The 21,760-nt window shown below is 45.2% G+C and overlaps 1 protein-coding gene across 3 annotated transcripts in view; it reads left to right on the top strand.

Annotated features, from left to right (window-relative positions):
* The window catches only part of LOC144791974 (uncharacterized), a 119,558-nt gene that overhangs the window by 80,308 nt on the left and 17,490 nt on the right, over nucleotides 1-21,760 (top strand). Inside the window, exon 4 of one of the 3 annotated variants that reach the window (XR_013602497.1) lies at nucleotides 2,438-2,522. The exons of the other annotated variants lie outside the window; for them this stretch is intronic. The gene's annotated coding sequence lies outside the window, so the exon portion shown is untranslated. The remainder of the gene's footprint in view (nucleotides 1-2,437; nucleotides 2,523-21,760) is intronic. 3 annotated transcript variants of the gene reach the window in all.

Raw genomic sequence — 21,760 nt, 5'->3', positions numbered from 1 at the left:
ACCCAAATTTTGGGGAGCATCCATAACCCTTCAGGGTAGGGATTCCTTAGTGGTCCATAAGACAGGAAGGATCCATGCTACTGCAGTACCTTCCTTATATGGCCACCTAGGAAATAAAGTCTCAACTGGGCAAGGTTAGCCTTATCTCCTTTCCTTTGGGGGGGGGGGGTTATGTGGGAAGGTAGGATCTGACTGCATGGTTACCCCCACTTTTTGCTGGTGTTTTGCTGGTTTTTGACTAGTCTGACTGGGATCCTTCTGATCAGGACCCCAGTCTATCTGCTTTCTCCTTAAAAAGTAATGACATGTACTTAAGTACACTCCAGATTGAATACTGGGGTACCCTTAGAAGCCCCTAGTATATGGTGCCCATGCCATGTACCAAGGGCAAAGGTACCACAGAAGCCTCCCATGGGCTGAAGCGTGTATTGAGCCACCCAGGAGGGGTCATGCAAAATGGAACTACAGGTCAGCCACCACTTACGATAGATATAGGTTTACTATATCTATAGGTCACTACAAATAAAGCCGATAAGTCACCCCTATAGCACGCCTTAACAATCCTGAAGGCAGGGTGCTGGGTTTTACGTGAGAGGATGCCCCTGCATGAGCAGAGCCTCTCTGCAGCCTTCGGAGAGCATTCTCCCGGGTTGTCTGTGACACAGCCAGACGTATAGGTAGAAGTGCATTATATCCTCACGGTAAATGCTATCTCGATAATAGCTGAAACAAAACTTGTTGTGTTTGGTATCAAACACCTTGGAATCATACCTCCACACCGGTAACCAGTGTGGGGGGTATTATTCCACCCTTGTGAAGCAAGCTTCGTGGGTCCCTGGTCTTCCCGGTACCAGCCTTCTCGACCCGGACAACACAAATTGGGTGCTGCCGAACAGAGACACCTTTCTGCCCTCCTGCTGCTGAGACAAGCTCGAGCAGAGGAACGCAGCACGAAAGGCATCCTGTCACAAGGAGGTGTGACCACCTCCCAGACAGGATTTAGTGTATTGAAGCTGGATGGGTGCACTTCCAAAATGCCAAAAGTCTGCACGAGGGGCACATTTGGTGTCCCTGTGCGTATTCCAACTCAAACCAGTTCTGGGAGCTGTTGGCTCCAGCTCTGGTGGAAAACTGGACAAAGGACATGGGTGTAACCACCCCCCTGTCCTAACCCTTCCCTGGGAGGGTCCTCTGAATTTGTCCAACCCTCTCCCGTGGTACAAAAGAGCTTACCTAACTGTAGGACCTTACATTCGACGTGGACAAGATTCTGAACAAGAAATCACTGACCTTCGACCGTCTAGACACTGTGGACTTCGCTGGACTTTGACTGGGCCCGACTTGGTCTCGCTCTCCGTCCAAAGCATTGTCCGTGACGAGCACCATACAGGCTCCGTGCTGGACCTGTGGAGCATCAAGGACAACTGAAGTATCTCCCTTGGAGTGAAGGAGTCACACTCCTCCATTCGCAGGCACCGTAACACAACTGACTGTTCTGCTGATCCTGAGCTCTTGCAGACTCTGAAGGCTCCAGCAACAAAGGAGGTGGGTTCCTATGTTCCTTGAGGTCGAGCTGCCCTCTCATCTAGTTTGAGCCCAGCATTCCTTTTAGGGTCCACATAACCAGAAACCCTGAGCACCGCGTACATTTGCAAGTGCATATGCTTGTTGGTGTTCTCGAACTTTGTACATTCGGCTGTCGATACATTTTCGCACATTTCGTACCAATGACTTTGGCCTCCTCACACTCTGTGCCCTGCAAGAGTAGTTGATGTTTAGACAAATTGGCAAGTTTCTAGGAATCCAGAGCTGAGTTCAGAAATAGTCTGTGATGGACTGTATGGTTTGGTGTTCTAGATTTCTGTCCAGACTAGATTTGTTTTTGAAGCTTCACAAACATTCCTACATGTATAAGGAATGCCCCTACCTAAATAGTTGTTGTTTCTCCAGTCCAAACTGTAGACGTACTTAGGGCTTGTGAAGTATTTTTTTAAGCTCAAATAATCGCCTCTACAGGTTTGTTTTTATAAAGTCTAGTGCTCTGCTACTTCCCTCGAAGTAGTTCCAATCTATAAGTCAAGGAGAGTACGAATTAGGTATTTATAACTTTGAGGATGGGCTTCAATGATGGATTTTTAAATTTTCTATGCAAAGATCCAAATGCAAATGTACGAGATCATGCATTGGTCCTTAACAACTGAAAATGGGCTTTAAAGTTAAATCTATAGACAAAAATCACCCCATAAATGTTTGTCAGAATAGTGACAGTTTTCTCCTCCGTGTGCACTTGTTGTTTTTTGGTGCTTTGGTGTTGACTCCCTTCAATTATAATCAACATGGCTAGGAGGTTTTGTTGAGTACTTCTTCCTCAATGAAAAGCCATTTGGTTTACTAGAACCAAGCCTGTTTTATCTACCCATTTGTTCATATTTTGCAGGAGTAGGCTTGCAAAGAACATTTCCCCAACGTCCAAGAGGGCAATTAGCCTATAGGTTGCAGGATCTTCTGACGTCAAGACTCAGGTATCTGATTTAATAATGTATACCCATTATATAGAGGAAACAAAACCTAGGACCAAACGTTAGCATATGATTGAAAGAGTCTAGATGGCAATGCATTCGGACATAGGGGAACCATCTGGCTTTGTTTGTTTATTATATAGCATAATTGTTTGATATCAACGGCAATAAGTCAATTTGAGTCATCTGCCTAATAGATTTTGTGTAATAAAACATTACTCGAAGGTGGAGTGCCATATAACTTGTCTATGTGGCTCATCCAATCTTATTCACTAATATTTGCAATTTTAGCTCTCAAGAGTCCACAAGTTAGTTTATTTATAAATCCCAAAAATGTCTTTAAATTATTTCATGTATAGATTTGCAACAAGGATCCCCACATTTGGGCATTTGTTTTGGCATGCCAAACTGCTCCTTGGTACTTCCGTTTTAGATCCTGCACTACTTGCAATTGAATTGGATCAGAGGTTGAGGATTTTTTTAATGATCTTAATTCTCTATTTCATCCCCTTTTTTCCAGGGATAGAGATTTTGAGAACCATTCATTTTTTTTAGGAAACTTTATAATTAGGCGCTCTGTGAATGTCAACCCTTTCAATAAGTAATTGGATTGCATTTCCATTTGGATAGTTACTTTTGTAGGATTCAAAAAGGGTAGTCCTAATTTTGCTTGAATAATGTGCTCATTATAGACTTCATCCCATTTTAGATGCTTTATATTTAAAGTAATTGGGTGAATTATTAGACTATTTTCTTCCTGCCCTGTAGTAAAGAAATAATCAATGCAAATTAATTGAGGGAAGTGCTCACTCTGTTCACGTTTCAAGCTTAAACTCTTCTATGTTGTTAAATAAACAAAAGTTTGTTAAAGTGTTATCCTGGGTCGTTGTAGTGTAAGAGATACATGTTGAAGCATGAGACTGTCCTGAATTAAAGCGACTTTTGAGCACTCATCATCATCATCAAAGTACTTTATTCGGTTTATGAAAAACCCATAAAAGTATACATGTCAGAAAAGGGAAAAACATTCAAAATACAATATAAGTTAACCATCAGAAACAATACATTAGCTGCTGAAAAAAATGTATTACAAAAAAATATTTAAAACTACAGCAATTCATCTAGATTAAAAACCATAAGTCATTATTTAACAGTTTCCAAAGTATCATCTCAAACTATTTAATTAACTTTTCCCTCAATCTCATGGCTGTATTAAAAAAAGTAGCAACATTAAAAATTTCCCACGTATTGGACAACAGTTGGAGATATAGAAGCGCAGGTTTCACTTGTTTAAACCCTTTGTCCTTTAGCAGTGGTACAATACATTTTTTCCGTATCTCCCTAAAGTACCCACAAAAGAACATAAAGTGGGCCGTGTCCATTATTGAAAAACCGTCACAAGTACATAGTTTCAAGTCTATATCCTTAGTCCAGCATGTGCTCCCAGATATGAGTAAATGAATTTTGTTTAATCTAAACTTTGTTAATAGATATCTATGGTTGGCATTGTTGACAACTTTCAGATATGGTTCCAGGTATTTTCTGATGTAACGACCAACTGATGGGTTCTCACAGATGGCTTGATCAGCTCAGAGCCCTCTCTTTCCATCCCTCTGTGTAGTTTAAAGTTGGTCTTGACCCATTTTATGTCTGCTTTAACCAGTTTAGATGGTTCCTCAAAAAGTTCCGGTCGTCCCAATGAGACTGCAATCTTTTTCACATAGTTTAACCATGGTATGGAGTCCCAGTGTGCCAGTTTAAGGCAATCCATCAAGATCTCATGGTTTACCTCAACCTCTGGGTTTAACCTTACCAAAATCCACTTCAAGAGGGGGCGATAGCAATTCGGTCTTCTAGATAACCCACCCCACACTCTTGGTGGACAATAAAACATGATGTCGATTGTGGGACAGAGAGAATAGACTTTAAAAATGTATCCTCTGCCACCTGTAGCTGCTTGACATTCTTAAATCCCCATAAGTCTGCACCATACATTGCAATGGAAACGTATTTAGCGTCATAAACCTTTAACACTGCTTCTAGTGGTTTTACCCCCAATTTGCGAGAAAAGCTTAAAACAGCCGAGATGGATCTTACAAAAGCATTTCTCTTCTCAAACAGTTGGGGAAGCCAGGTGGATTTTTCATCAAAAACCACCCCTAGGTATGGGAATTTGGTTACCCTAGATAGCCTATTTCCATTGCAATGTAAGGTCATCAACTTCTTTTGCCTGCCCCTTGTGCCCAAGGCCATGACATGGGATTTAGTGTAATTAACACCAAGATCCAGAGCGGACATAAACTCATAAAATGTATTTAAGAGACTTTGTAGGCCCACTGGTGCACGCGATAAAAGTGCGGCATCATCCGCATATAACAGAGCGGGTAATAAAAAAACTTGCCGGCCTTTGGAATATCTTTACAGGCGGTACCCAGGATGCTTGCTAAATCATTAATATATAAGGTGAATAATAATGGGGCTAGAATGCAACCTTGCCTAACCCCATTAGATATTCCTATCTCACCCGTCTTATTCCCCTTCCGATCGTATCTCACTGTAGCAGTGAGATCCCCATGGAGGTCCGCAAGAAAGTATACTATGTTCTCATCGATACCCATTTTGAGAAGCAGTTCCCATAGCTTGGACCTGTTTACTCGGTCAAAGGCCGAGGACAGATCCATAAAAGCTATGTACAAACTACCTGGCTTCGCTAGAGTATACTTTCCGATTAGCAATTGAAGGTTAAGGCTCTGGTCAATGGTACTGTGTCCCTTTCTAAACCCGTACTGTATGGGTGAAAGGGAATTTGTATCCTCAAGCCAATCAGATAATTTAGACAGTACCACTCTGCCAAGTACCTTTACTGCAGAGTCTATGAGGGAAATTGGGCGGTAATTGCTTGGCTCTCCTCTGTTACCTTTTGTGAAAATGGGGACAATTACCGACTGCGACCAGGTCTTAGGGATGCCAGTTGATGGGATTCTATTAAAAATATTGGTGAGAACTTTGGACCATGTCTCTATATCACACTTAAAAAGGTCGGCTGGAACGCCATCAGGGCCAGGGGCCTTGTTACTAGTCATTTTATTAATGGCTTCAGCCACCTCTGCCTCATTCACCTCTAAGGTGTAAAAATGGGTAGACCCCCTGCTTCTATTATCGCCCCCTACGGACATGTGTTCATAAACTGATTTAAAATGGGAAAACCACTTGTCCTCTTGGATACCACAATCTAAAACATTATTACTTGAGTCTGAGAAATAAGGTTGATTGATCACTTCCCAGAATCTATAGAGGTCAAATCCGCCAAGCATCTTCCCTGATCTCCCGCCTCCTCTGTTCTACTGCTCCTTTGTAAGCTTTCCTTAATAAAGCCACTCGTTTCCTATTGATGGGCTTACATTTCAGAGCCTCCTTCAGTTTACGATTACATGTTGAGCAGTTTCGGTCAAACCACCCAATGGAACCCAAATCTTTAACTTTGCCATTATTTGTTAAGTCGGTCATAACCTGGCGGCAAACCGTATGATATGCCTCCGCTACCTCCTTGTCCCCTGCTTCCTTATCCATACAGATACGCATCTCCTCACCTCTACTGATGAGAAGGTTGCATGAGAAATCCTCGGGGATAACTTTGCACCATTTAATTCTACGAGCCTGGTCTGTGGCCCGGATGTCTAGATTGACCCCACTGTTTGATATCATCTCGGAACCACTAAAAACTCCATTGACTCGTAGAAAAACCGGGTTGTGGTCACTAAAGTGGGACCATTCCGGGGAGTATTCTGCAATATTACCCCCTAATGTTAAGCTTGTAAAGATGTAGTCAATAGTGGACCCGCAACCATTTCCCTTGAAAGTTGGTATGTCAGAGTCATCCCCCATAGGCAACATCAAACCATTTTCCGCAAGGATATATTCTAATAATGTCCCCTGTTCCGTATGCTCAAAATGAGAATCAACTTGCCCAGGGGGGGCAAAAAGATCATTGGGCTGACATTTATCAGGACATCTATGAATGTTAAAATCCCCCAACAAAATTATGTAACAATCATTCTCTGGCAATTCCATGTAGTCAGCCAAGAAAGAGTGTAACGCTGTCAGATTGCTCGTTGAGGTAGCTCTGTCAAAGGAATTATAAAAATTCACAATTAACACATTATGAGCCCCTCTACAAATAATTTTAACTACCAGACAGTAGGGTGAACCTGAGTCAATCATAGTATGTTTTCCAGCTATATTGGCAGCCACTAAGGTTACCAGACCTCCTCTTGCTCTACCACTAGAGGTGGGAACCGCGGGGAGGAAATAGGTGGTATAGCCATCTAAGGTAAGTATGTTATTAGTGTCCCAGGTCTCTTGAAGAGCGATGATATCAGCGGAACCTAAAAGTTTCCTCCAAATTGGATCATCAATTTTGTTTCTAAGCCCGGCAATGTTCCAAGTTCCCACCTTTGTGTATCTTCTTACTTTTGGGACATTCCTACCCTCAAGTTCATTTAATGGGCTAGTTGTTGTAGCATTGCCGGTTCCAGGGGCTTGGATAATTGAAGTTAAAACCATATTATTTGTATCTTTGACCCTGTTGTCCAAATCCATATTTATCGGAGAAACTGAATTAACCCTTTTTGGTTTATCCAAATCTGATGGGGTGGTCACCTGTTGTCAATCAACCCAATCTAGATCTGTCAGGCACGCATACTGATTTGCCATCGGGATATTATAGGGGTTGTTTAGCGTATAAGGGACCTCGGTATGATTATGATTATAGCCAGCAATCATACCGTTGCCCCTACGCCTATCTGTTTGGGATCTAGGGTCTTGATTGTACCTGCCTCCTCTACGCTGAACTAAATTCCACCCCTCCTCGCTAGTCCTGTCCCAACCATTGGGGTTTCTTTCTCTGAGTACCTCTTGCCTCATACCTCCTTTATGATAGGTTGGGTTTTTGAGCCAGCTCCATCTATTATCTTGCTGATCTTTGGGCATATAAAAAAAGGACAGGGGTCTAGCCGCGACCAGGGAACCATTGTAGTTACGGGGATTTCTCCTACAGATATATTCTACAACATGTGGATCTTCAAAGGTCACTACTATACAATCACCCTGTATAGTTTTCCGATTATGTCCTACCCATGGTGTTCTTTCAGCCATTAACATATTACCACAAAGATTTGGTGGTAAGGGATGATAATTCATGAGCCAGTGACATACCTTATTTTTAAGTGCCTGAAAAGTTTCTGGATGTGAGGGAGCAAGTTCTGTTACCCCAGTCAGTATGATCACATACGGGCAGGCGTCTGGCGGAAGATGAATATTGCGCCGTGTTTGATTTATTACTGTGGGAACAGGGTCAATCTGTGGGGCAGGAGTTATGGGAGTTTTAGGATTAGGTTGGACAGTGGACTTATTTAATATATGGGGTTGAACATGAGAACTTGCATTACTCGTCACAGGGATAGGTGTATTCAGAGTCTGGTTCTTTGTCGTTTTCCGATTTTCTATTACTGTGCTCTTAGCGGCTGGCCGGGCCTTGGTGGCTACAGTGGAGACATTAGTGGCCCTATTAGCATAACTGCTATCATGGAACCTGATATCTTTATGTATGTCATGTAGCACTTTTTCAATCCCGTTGAGTCTGGCTTCTAGGGGTGCAAGTAAACTTTTAATGATTTTCGTTATGGTACAGCCTATTGGTTCCTCCTTCCCAACAACTTCCCCAATAGTATCATACTGTGACCTGTCGGCTATGACGCTGTCTTTGAGAATATCCACCAAGGAATCATCCAGGATGGTATCCTCAATAATGGTCAAGGGTAAACTGACGGTATCTGGGCCATTTTGAGCTGCCCCATTTATCTGGCCGGTAGGCTCAGTTACACAATCTCTAGCCTCTACTGAACCGCCCGTGTTATTTACATCCTCACTAGTTTGACTAGCATGAATGGAGCGAGCTTTTTTGGCTTTAGTGGCACAAACAAATGATTGCTTACGTTTAGGAATGGCCCCCTCCCTCTTCCCCCTTCCTTGTTCATCTGTGCCCAGTGTCTGGTGGGTTACTTGAGGAATTATTTGTGATTGCCCCGTGCTGGTTTCCGAGGGGGTAGAAGATTCAGCCTGGGGAATTGGGGGCAATAGATCTGGAGAGCCTTGCTGACTACCATTCATATTATGGATATCAGCCACAGCCTGAACTAAGTTGGGTATATGTAAGGGTTTATCTGGAGTACGGGCGGCACCAATAAGGCCTAACGACGATCTCTTTGCTATTGCCAATTCATCTGACACCCTACTTTCCATAAGTACAATGCCCTCATTAATCAAAGAATTGGTGCGCACAATAAAATCATCTAGAGTCCCAGTCAATTTTTTCCCACCCGCCGCTGCCATGCTTCTGGTTTCACCGCACTCCATGATCCTTGCAAGGACAAAGAACAGGGGTGGCGGGAAACGTGGGCGCTATTATAGGGGAGGATTGTGTTAAAATAACAACTTGAAAAATCAAAGAGTGAATATAACCCCACACTAAAGTAACAACTGCGACACACAAAAAGGCACTGTCATAATAATTTCCATAATCAACCTCGAATTAAAGAGCCTAGGTCCAGACCAGTCTCTACCGGCCTCGGACGGCCACAGACGGTCCCGCCCTTGTCCCGGGCTTCTCCCGGCGCTCCCGCGCAGCGGTGATGACGATCTATGTTATATAGGGAGGTGGCTAAAAGGGGCGTAGCCAACAGGGAGAGCGGCACCAGGTGATTGAGTGCAGGTCAGCAGCAGGGACTCTTGGGAACTGGAGTCCTGCAGCTGACGCGCTCGCAGCCCTGCTTTGGGGGTGCCCACAGTAGTTTTTAGCTAGACCTGCTCCCAAATGTCCTCAGAAAACAAAGCACCGCGCAGCCGGACCCGCGAAGCGGGTCCGGCAAGAGGTAGCACTTTGCAGGAGGGAAAGCGCTCCGGATTTCTAAGGCGCTACAAGCTCCACCGACGACAATGTTCCAATCTCGGCAACAAACACAAAGGAAGTCCCACGAAGGTCTGTGTCCAGGTTCTTTTGATGCTGGAAAGGGGGGCGTAGCCAACAGGGAGAGCGGCACCAGGTGATTGAGTGCAGGTCAGCAGCAGGTACTCTTGGGAACTGGAGTCCTGCAGCTGACGCGCTCGCAGCCCTGCTTTGGAGGTGCCCACAGTAGTTTTTAGCTAGACCTGCTCCCAAATGTCCTCAGAAAACAAAGCACCGCGCAGCGGGACCCGCGAAGCGAGTCCGGCAAGAGGTAGCGCTTTGCAGGAGGGAAAGCGCTCCGGATTTCTAAGGCGCTACAAGCTCCACCGACGACAATGTTCCAATCTCGGCAACAAACACAAAGGAAGTCTTATCCGTGGGAGGGGGGGGTGGGAGAGAGAGGGGGGATGGGAGAGAGAGAGAGAGGATTCACCCAACTTGTCTTTCCACTGAATGCTCTTTTCTTGGCAGGGAGTGTTCCATTGATAGCTTTGAAGACTCACTTGGAGTCCGCAGCATCGTTCATTATATTCATGCTAAAATCACCCTTTAAAAAACACTGAGTCACAGGATAACTATTTTTCAATTTGTAAATGATTCCCAATCTTTTTAGAAGAATTTGTTTCTTACGGTTCATTGGTTTACATACATATTTAACCACACAAGGTGTTATCAGTCTGAGCAGGTAGCCAGTTTTGAATTAAGATCCCCTACAGCCTAAGATACATTTGTTTCCAACCAAATTGTTTCTAGGCAGAGGGTTGATGCTATGTAAACCATCGACACTCCACTCGGTCGTTCTTTCTCAAACTGCCCATTCGCTTGCAGTTGATATTCAATATATCCTATCAGCTGAAAAGTTGTTGTTGCACCAGGTTTCCTCCAAAAATACAAAATAGAACGTTTGCCAACATTTTGACACATTTTCTTTTGCAGCAATCCAAGACAGACGCGCTCCATTCCATGAGCAAACCTGAAGCTTGCGAGGGAGGGGTAGGCTTGGACTGTTGGTTCAGCTTTGAAGTTGAAGGCAGCCAGCTCCAGTAATCTTCGTGATGGCTTGGTGATGGCTAGATATATCATTTACCTTGCATTGTCTTCCAGGTGTAGAATGAAAGTGGATGTTTCAGTACACAGGCCAGTAAATATTGTCACATTTGCCGTGCACTCAAAGGCAAAGGAGAGGAGGGAAGAATAGTAGGCAAGGAAGGTAGAAGGGAAAGAAAGTAAGTAAGAGAAGAAAGAAAGGAATGGTGGACAGAAAGAATGGAAAAATGGAATGAAGGAAGCAAGGGGACACGGAAGGAGGAGGAGAAGGAGGAAGCAGATAGAAGCAAAGGATGCACAAAGTAAAGAAGGAAGGACAAAGAGGAGAAAGAAAAAATCCAACAAATCATAGAAAAAAATTATGGAAAGAAAGAAAGAGAAGGAGTTAAATGAAGTAAGAAAACAATAAGTGAGAAAGTAAGAATAGAAAAACATTATAGAAGGAGGCGGAGCTTGCCTGGCCTAAAGATGGCCGCTCCTTAAGCAAGCTCCTCCTGCCGCCACGAATATCCAATGTAAAAGGTGGCTACAAGGGATTTCTTTCATTGTTTTTTTAGTTTGTATATAGCGTCTATTATTTATAGGTTCATTAAACAATTGATCCCCGTGTATCCGTAGAATTACTCAAGATAATAATCAAAAAAATTCTTTACAAAGCAAAACATTCAAATGTAATATAAAGAGAAGAAGCACACAGCAGGGAAGGTTATGTTTAAAATCAATTGTATTGATATGAATCACCACATAAGTTCATGGGGACAAATAGTAGAACAAAACTTTAGATAAAAAGTCATGAAAAGCAATGTGTTGGCATTCAACCGACAATTCATAACAATAACATCAGCTCCGTGAATCAATGAGGAACACCAAAGTCATAAATGAATCCTGGTATCCTTCTGTACATAAAATAGCTGTGGAGTTGATGCTTTATGTCGACGTTTCGGTCTTGTAAGTTGTCATCAATAAGACCATCATCAGGACTAAGTTTTCATCAAATAAAAAACCCCTTGGGTGTACACGATGTGTAAAGCCGATCTTTGGAATGGGCAATTTATCGAATTGGAAATGGTTCTCCAATGGAATCTGGTCTAGCTCTTCTATACAGTCAAGGGTCTATTGGGTCCTCCCACGTCTTTTGATATTGCCACGAATATCCGGCAAGAATTGGCTGCATGTTGGTGACTCTCGATCAGAGGTCTGGGCGAGTGAGGCCCTGCTCCTGGTGCCCTCATTGCTGAAAGAGCAGGGTCGATTGTTTCAGTGGGTCCTCATCTACGGCCTGGGACATTGCTCTCCCCGCGCTGGGAGAGGACGCGACCGACGCAGGTAGCGCCTCCTGCTGGGCGGCATCTACACCAGCCCCGCCCTCACGTGCCCCGACTGGAGAGTATGGCTCTACTACTTGCACCGCCGTGCTTGCCTCGAACGGAGCGCTGTACCACTATCGTGCGCTGGAGTTCCGATATCTTTTTGAGGTTGGCGGCGAGTGAGTACCTACGGAAACCGCCTCTGGTGTGTTGCGATGGGCCCCCGCAGGCAGGCAGATTGATGGTGGCCCGTCGCCCATCCTGGTAGGTGAGTTGCTGCCCGCTTTGAGGCCCCATTTATGTGCTCTGAGAGGCAGCATTCGATCGTCTCACCTGCAGTGGACCCTGTGGTCTTCTGAGCTGTGTGCTTGGCTCCATTGCTACTCCCTCATGGATGTAGGCCGAAAGAGGGGGCTATTACCATAGTGGTCCTGCACGGCTTAGATTCCTGTCCCTAGAGTGGATTGTGGTGCCTTGACCTGGAGCGCCCTCTTGGTCTCCCTTGCTAAGGGCCTGTGACCTGCACCAAGGGGGGGTTAACGCTTGTTGAGATAGGAGCGGTGGCAGCTGAACGTGTGGTCCTTGCGTTGACTGCACCAACACAAAGAGGCGTCAATATGGGTAAGCCAGACAAGTCCGAGCCAAAGCTGAGCTTCGAGCAGCGGAAGTCCAGACACAAAGAAGATGCTGCTGATTCTGGTGTGTCCGAGTCTGAGGCACTAACAGAAGACTCCTTTGGCGACATCAAATGATCCTAGTATCCATGCAGAAGGGGCTTCCTGCAATCGATGCGAAAATAGACACTTTGTCCTACAGAATGGATCGCATATTTGAGAGGGTGGACAAAACATGCAGAACGACTAGATATAGCCAAACGACGAATAACCGAAACTGAGGAGGCCCAGACTGACTCCAACAGCGCACAGAAACAGATGGAGAAGATCTTACTTGCCTTGCAGGATAGAGCCGAAGAATTGGAGGCCAGATCGAGGTGCAGTAACTTGCACATTACAGGCCGTCCTGAGTCCACCGTAACAGGTAACATGGAGTCCTTTACAGAAAATCTGCTCACTACTCTGCTGGATGCTGACACTTTCCCCCCATGTTTGTCGTGGAGCATGTGCACTGCTCGTTGGGACCTAACCCTCCCCCTGGCACACCTGGAAGGCCTATCATAGCGAAACTGTTGAACTACAGAAACAGGTATGCAGCACTAAGAAAGGCGAGAGAATTGGGCAATTTACCATATGAGAGTTCCTCTCTCTCTTTGTTCCCGGACTTCACTCTCAGGGTCCAGGAGGCCAGGAATCAATTTGCTACGCTGAAGCGCAAGCTGAGGGAGCAGAATGTGGAATATGTAAATGTAAATGTAATGTAAATGTAAATTGATACTTGTATAGCACACTACTCACCCGCAAGGGTCTCAAGGCGCTTGTAGGAATACCGCTGTGGAACCCATCCTGGCTTTCCCTGTGAGGTGTCCACTCCTGGGCACCCCCAAGGTGGAGGCCAGGCATCCTTAGCATTGTGGGGGCCGTTGTGGAGATTAAGCAAGCCATTGCCCAGAGTTGCAGAGTGGGACTCCATTATTGGAATAGGCACCGAGGCGAGAATTATCAGGTCCGTGGAATTTTTGAGCCCAAGACCCGCCGAGGCGGGGAATTGAACCCTGGTCCTGGGCTAGACCTCTGCATCAGGGTCTGCCGCTCTAACCTTTGAGCCACACTTCTCCATGCAATGCTCTACCTAAGGATGAGAGTGATCCTAAACGGGAAGGCCAAGATTTTCACTGATCCTCAGTCCCTCCAAAAAGCTCTTAAAGACTGGGACAAGCTCGGCAAACGTAGGAAAGGCCAGACGGAGGACGACCGTGCGGATAGTGCAAGCGGAGGTCTTGATGATAACGACTGAAGTGGGGACTGCGCCCCTCGGTCCCGATGGGGTCCCACCCTCATGTGTAGATTTTTCTGCTGTTGCTTGGGGGGGGTTGGGTGTGGGTGCTTGGTTGCTAGCTTCACTACCATGCTATGCCATTTACTGCTCCTATTGCTAATTTGTGCACTGTTCTGCTAACCTGTAGTTTCTATTCTGTTTAAGCCGGAGTTGGGGTGCAAGGTCGCAGGGCCCTCCAAGTGCGAGAGACACTATGGTTTAGGGACTGTTTACGAGCCTTTTATGGAGATTTCTCTCTCTCTAATGGTAGCCTCATGGTAGATGCTCAGTGGCGGTGTGGCACAGTGGTATACTGAAGTGTCTGCAGGCAACATCCGCCCCAATGCGTTTCCCGCTTGTTTACTGTATGTTATTTAGTTCCTATTGTAGCACAATTGTTGTTTTCCTTCTATGTGCTATAGTGATTGTTGGCAGGGAGGGCTGTAGAACTGCTATGCCCAGTTGGGGACGGAATGGCATGGGAGGGGGTGGGGCTGGGTTCTTTTTTTTAACGGTTCCCATGCACATTAGTGTCATGAATGATCAGGGTAACACACCTCACATTGCTGCTGGTGAGTACCATTGTTATGATTGCCGCGAATGACAAACTGCGAACAGGGCAGGGACACAGAAGGCACCTGCGGCTCGTGACTTGGAATGTGAGAGGTCTAAATGACCACAGAAAGCTGTGTAAAATCCTGGCATATCTAAGGAGAAAGGAAGTAGACATAGCCCTGCTCCAAGAGATGCCCCTTGCCCCTAATTGCACTATGCTCACAAGGTGGAGCCTAACAGGCCTGTTCCAGGCAGCTGGCTAGCTTCACCTCTCATTCTAGACTTGTGTTAACATGGGTGAACCCTAAGTCAGGTCTCCTACTGGAGGAGCGCTGGGCGGATCCGGCTGGTCGATATGTTATTTCAAGATGTTATTGGAGGGTTGCTGATTTCCTAATTGTTAATACCTACGGGCCAAATTATGATGATCCCCAGTTCTATCATTCAATATTGTCACTTATTAAAGATTGCTCTTCATCGCGGCTAATTTGGGGGGAAACTTCAACTGCGTATTAGATCCAGCGCTTGATCGATTGAAGGGTCCTCCTAGGCACCCATCTGCTGCTGCTAGAGCTGTGGCCGACATAGCTCTACAATTGCATCTGCTTGACATATGGAGAGCAAGATCCCAGGGGAGGGGCAGGTTTAGGCATTATTGGGCATACCATGATACACACACTCGCATAGATTACTGGTTCATTTCGGCGGCGTTAAAGTCTAGGGTGTAGGACTGCACAGTCTTAGCTCTCTCTTTTTCTGACCATACTCCTATATTGCTAGCAGCAGATACCCCCCCTTCCCCGGGCCTTCCCCCTTTCCTGTGGAGATTCCCCCCATACTCCCTGCTAGATACTGTATTTAGGGCTGACTTAGCTGCCGCTATTACTGAATTATGTTTAACCAATATTGGGAGACATTTAAGGTATTTATACTGGGGGGTTGCCATTAATAAACATTCTGGGGTGCTTCGCTCCATTAGGGGTAGACTTGTTTTATTAGAGGTTTGATTAGGGGTGCTGGAGACTGAAGTGGCGAATAAGAATGACCCACAGATCCTAGAACAACTGAAAGAAACAATATATGAGTACCACGAAGAAGCGGATAGTGGAATCAAACACATGGGGAAATACGCACTGGCTAGAACTTACGAAGAGGGGGACAGACTGGGCTCAGTACTGGCGACGTTGGCTCGCTGTCGATTCGAGTCCGGAGTCATTGCTGAGTTTAAGGATGAGGAAGGCACCGTTTCGAAAGAGCAGGCGGACTTAGTCAACCGGTTCGGCCGGTACTATCAGGATTTATATAGCTCCAAGGTCCCCCAGATGAGGAAAGCATAATGCATTATCTAGAATACATAAAGCTGCTGTGGCTGACGGATAGTCACAGGGAATACCTCATGAGGCCTCTCGATGCTGTTGAGATTCATATGGCACTGAATTCCATGCGTGACGATAGTGCCCCTGGACAGGATGGGCTCACTGTGTCCTTTTACAAGGCTTTTGGTGACCTGCTGATACCCCACTTGAGCACATTGTTCCAGGAGATGAGTGAGACTGACATCATGCCTCTATCTATGCGCAAGGCCCTGATAGTAACGTTATTGAAGCTCCTCAGGAGTGCTCGTCTTACAGAACACTGTCGTCAATAAATGTCAAAACTAAAATCTTTGCAAAAATATTGGCCAATAGACTGTCCCCCCTTCTGCCCCTCCTGGTAGGTCCTGAACAGTCGGGCTTTGTACCGGGCCTCACACTATCATACAACCTGAGAATAGTCTTCGGTGCCTTCCAACATGTTAAATTTGCAAAAAAACGGAGTTTGGTCCTGGGACAGGGGGTCAACTGGACCGTAATATAATGAAACAAAAACAATGTTGTCCCCCAGGATAATTTTCTCTCACAACTTGGAGACTACAAACAAGGGAAAAAAACCTATTGTTTGTATGGGTTATTTTATTCAAACCCCTTTAGAAATTTTTTAATTAAATCATTTTGAAAGGCATTTTAAGGTTGAGAAAAACACTACTTACAAACATTTACACTATTTACAACTATCATACAAACAATTCTAGACACAAAACAATAACTATGTACAAATAAATCCACAGTTATAAACAAGCTTCTTTTACAATAAGAAAAACAACAATTCTGTTCGCACAAATAATCAATCTTTGTGACAAATACAACTTATTAGAAAGCCCAACCAGGGTCAAAACAACAGGAAGAGGCAACAAAAAAATCACTTTGTACTCAACAATCAGTTACAGATGACAAATGACTGTTAATTTTGCTCAATCAAAAGTGCCTATTCGCCGTTATGCCGACGCGTTTCAAATCTGGATGAAATCACAGATTCTCTTCAGGGCTCTGTCAGTGTGGTATTCTTTTCATATGGATAACGCGGTCCCGCGGTCCAATCATTCAAATAGAGAGGGGCCTTTTATTATGCAGAGGTTCTTAGATTGTTTACAACGGGGGCACCACTAGTTATTTTCTCCAAACATGGTTCTTCCGCTGTGTATTCATTAACGCTGCCGCCTGGGTTTCTTTCTGAGGAGCAGTGAGTGATTTTGCTGTTATGCCGGACACTCGCTGATGGGCGGGGATGCCTCCGCGGTATAACACTGCGTGCTTCAATCTCGCTTCGATCTCTCTTTCCAACCACGTGCCAGGAAATGCGAACTCATTGGTGACCCCGTTGTAAACAATCTAAGAACCTCTGCATAATAAAAGGCCCCTCTCTTTTTGAATGATTGGACCGCGGGACCGCGTTATCCATATGAAAAGAATACCACACTGACAGAGCCCTGAAGAGAATCTGTGATTTCATCCAGATTTGAAACGCGTCGGCATAACGGCGAATAGGCACTTTTGATTGAGCAAAATTAACAGTCATTTGTCATCTGTAACTGATTGTTGAGTACAAAGTGATTTTTTTGTTGCCTCTTCCTGTTGTTTTGACCCTGGTTGGGCTTTCTAATAAGTTGTATTTGTCACAAAGATTGATTATTTGTGCGAACAGAATTGTTGTTTTTCTTATTGTAAAAGAAGCTTGTTTATAACTGTGGATTTATTTGTACATAGTTATTGTTTTGTGTCTAGAATTGTTTGTATGATAGTTGTAAATAGTGTAAATGTTTGTAAGTAGTGTTTTTCTCAACCTTAAAATGCCTTTCAAAATGATTTAATTAAAAAATTTCTAAAGGGGTTTGAATAAAATAACCCATACAAACAATAGGTTTTTTTCCCTTGTTTGTAGTCTCCAAGTTGTGAGAGAAAATTATCCTGGGGGACAACATTGTTTTTGTTTCATTCCAACATGTTAAGGCAGAGGTCAAGGCGGCAGCAGTGTTTTTGGACGCTGAAAAAACCTTTGATGCCGTTAAAGGAAAAAGTTCATGCTTCCGGTTCTGAGGCACCTGGGTGTAAGGGACGTCTTCCTCCAATTGGTTTTGGTGCTTTATAATTCGCCCTCAGCTCGAGTGCGCATTGTGACACTGTCTCCTCTCTGGTTCAGGTATCTAGGGGCACCAGACAGGGGTGCCCCTTGTCCCCCATACTTTATGCGGTGGCTGCAGAACCTCTGCTGCAGGCACTTTGTGAATACCACTGTAATAGAGGTCTCCGTTTCCCCAACTATAATCTTATTGTCTCTGCTTACACAGATGATATGCTACTATATATATATGGAACCCAGACACAAATCTCTCCCCAATAATCCGAGAAGTGTTACACTTTGGTGGCCTTTCGGGTCTTAAAATAAACTAGGGCAAATCTATAATCTTCCCATTAACTCCAGCTGCAGTCCCGACGCCCTTAGACTTCCCTCTCCAATGGACATCTGATCCAGTTAGGTACTTGCGAATCAAAGTTCACTCTGATGCAGAGCAAGTACTTAGAGTGAACTATGGCAGAGCCATTGTCAAGCTGGAGGAAGATATAGACAGGTGGATACGGCTACCTCTCACGTTGGTGGGGCGGGTGTCCTTCATGAAAATGATTGTACTTCCCCGATTTCTTTTTCTCTTCGTTAATATCCCTGTGGTAGTTCCCCAACACATGTTTAAAATGTTGCGGACATTGATGGGTAAACTGGCACGGGTAGGCAAAACTCTGTGTGTCAAGCTGGATATTCTAACCTTGCCCTACTCTGCGGGGGGCTTGGGTGCACCGGATTTAGAATTATACTGTAGGGTGGCACAAAGCTTCCATGCTCATAGTTGGATTCACGGTCCGCACGATTTACCTCACCTCCAAATTGAGAAGGTAGCAGCAAGCCCTGACCCCCTCTCGTGTTTGTTAATTCAGGCACCTATCAGGCATGGTAGCATCCTGGACTCTGTTAACTCTATAGTTCATGCCTGGCACGTTTTACTAAAAATGCAGACTGGAGCCCAGTTGTATTTTTCACTTCTGCTGGTAGAATGGTGCCAATGGATTGCTATTAGTTCAGAACGCGGTGCACTCCGCTCGCTGAGAGCCCTCCGGATTCCTGTGATGGGGGATTTTTTTACTAAGGAGAGAGCACGTACATGGGAGGAGGTGGCAGCAGGCGTTCCTGACCGTACTGCCCTAACACAATTTTACTTCTTCAAAACTCGCCATGCTCTCTGAGGGCGCAGCTTGGTGATGAGCTACCAGAACCACCAGAGCTCCCTGCCTACTCCTTTCTTCTGCGCTCATAGTCCCCTGTTAAATTAGTCTCAAAACTCTATGCTACATCACAAGCCTTTAAATATATGCAACACACCAAAGCCAGGCTGGAGTGGCAGAATAATATTGATGTACCCCTCACCGATGATTTCTGGCATAGCTGCTGTGAAGCCACCCAAAATGTCTCACTCAATGGCAGGCACAGATTGGTACACTACAAGTATCTGAATAGAGTGCACTACACGCCAAAGAGACTGTTTTGCTGCGGGCTCAGGGACACAGATCACTGTGAAAGATGTAGGATGGCAGAGGCAGACTTTGTACATGTGGCAAGGTTGTGCCCTCCAGTTGCGGAATTTTGGAAGCACATTTTTCAAACATTAAATGCTATGGCTGATCAATCCCTCTCCCCTGATCCCCTTCTAGCGCTTTTGGGATACACGAAATCCCTCAGCAAGAACATCAGAAAGTTAGTCTCTATTGGTTTATTATTATCTTAACCAGAATAGCGATGTGCTGGATGCGCGCCCCTGAACCAACTGTGACAGATTGAAGGAATATTTTTTAGGGTGTTTCTCATAATGTTTTTCAAGGAAGGTGCATGGAGGTGTTTATTCATTGTCAGGCTTCTTAGCTGCCATCAGTGGCCCTCTTAGATAATTTAGATTATGGTGGGCTGTAAGCTGCTCTGCATGTTCTGAAGTGCAGCACAGGCAGTGAGGGGTCGAAGACCACTGAATTCCAGGCACTGACCTGTTCCATGACGGCCTGTGAGATTCTGCCATGGGCACTGCTAACTGTGCGTAGCTTGACTCCCTCCTTACTAAACCCAGCACTTGCCAAGAGTCCACTCCTCTAGCCAGTTGTTTTTAGGTCTCGCCTGTCGATGCGCATGCGCATCGAGCAAGCGAGACTATAGGGGCTCATCGACTCTTTATCTAACTTGCAAGGAATCGTGGCGATTCCTTGCAGTGCCCGTGACTTTTAAGCTCAATGCGCATGTGCATTGAGCTTAAAAGCGCGTGCACAGCCGCCCGCATTCCTCCGACACCTTTGAAGTGAAGCTTAGCTTCACTTCAAAGGCCCGGCTTCTTCACACCCACATGCCGCTCTGCCCCGCTCCGCCCCCTCCCCTGAGTCATCCTGCCTGCCCTCGACGTTCCCCCCGCCCCCTCCCGCCACGCAATGCCGAGAGCTTGTTGGTTTGTCCGATATTCAGTGCTAGGCGCTACAAAAGACGGATTTGATCAATTTAGTATCATATTGCACAAGTACGTTTGAATAATACTTTCTATTTTTAAATGCGTACCTCAGCGCGACGGACTCCCACCCCGGACGTTTTCCTTTTGTTTCAGAGTGCAATCTCCGATGGGTGATTAGCTCACGTTTCTGAAAGAAAATATCAGAGCCGGTTTAGCTGTTGGCCCGTGATTTTCTTACTATGCATTCAGTCACGTTTGTGTCCCTTGGCTGGGCTTACCTTATATCTTCCTAACTTTGTTTAATCGTCTATTGTATCTGCTTTCCTCGGTTGTTCACGAGCGGGCAAAAAGCATTTTCTCTTGGAGTCGCATATATGTGTCACCGCTTTCAAGTGTATGGGAAATGTAGTTTAGGCATCTCAGCCAATAATGGTTGGCAACAGCATTTGGTTATCGGTGACCCTATATGGTGCATTATGGGAAATGTGGTTTTTACGCTTTTGACAGTTCGGTCATGTTGTTCAATCTTGTCATGACGCTATTAAATTTGAGGATAAGGTATGCCTCTTTTTGAAGCAAGGCTTCCCATTTTTCTATTTTTCTTTACCATTGTTTTTACTTGCAATGGCGTATTTTACAATGTTTTAATGTTGTGTACTGCTGCCTGTATGTAAAACATCTATTACACTTAAACGTAATTGGAGATTAAATTGTATAGCGCTTTTGCAACGTAGAAACAGCTTCAAAGCACATTGAAAATAAGTGTTACCGAAGGCGGCCAGAACAGTAAATAGTATTGAAAACCAGGCGCGCGCTTGGCCTCACTCACACCCCATAAGCTTTCCCTCCCACTCGCTCTCCCCCCCCCCCCCCCCCCCTCCCCCAGGCTCTTGAAGCACGGCGCTGGTCATAAACAGGACCATCTGCTCATTCCTTAGCCCTTCTCGCAACCCCTCCCCATTTCATGTTCTCACCCATCCACCTTCTCTCCCGGAGCACGCTGGTATTGGCTTTGGATGACCCGACTCTGCCTTCCAAGCGCCCCGGGGACACAACCAGCAGATCACCTATGCGTGCATTTCAAAGGGCTTCTATCAAGGGACAGCAGTCCTTCGTGGGCCCCACCATTTGGCCGAACATTCACAAACGTGCACTTCAAGATTTCATGCTGCTGAGGTCGATTACATGCTACGGTGACCAGGGATCCCACTTTTTCACGATCTAGGTAGCTTTTTGTTTCTTTTAACTTGTTTCGTTTTTTTGCTCTTAAACAGTCTACCACAGATCGTCAGTAATTACGTCCTCAATGGATTTGGTTTAGGATTTTCAGTAATTTATTCTCTCCTACCTTTTTTGGCGGCAGTGAGAATCATATTGCACAAGTACGTTTGAATAATACTTTCTATTTTTTAATGCGTACCTCAGCGCGACAGACTCCCGCCCCGGCCGTTTTCCTTTTGTTTCAGAGTGCAATCTCCGATGGGTGATTAGCTCGCGTTTCTGAAAGAAAATATCAGAGCCGGTTTAGCTGTTGGCCCATGAT

Source organism: Lissotriton helveticus, chromosome 11 (genome assembly GCF_964261635.1).
Source record: "Lissotriton helveticus chromosome 11, aLisHel1.1, whole genome shotgun sequence".
Taxonomy (NCBI): Eukaryota; Metazoa; Chordata; class Amphibia; order Caudata; family Salamandridae; genus Lissotriton; species Lissotriton helveticus.
This window is presented reverse-complemented; position numbering and strand designations above follow the sequence as displayed.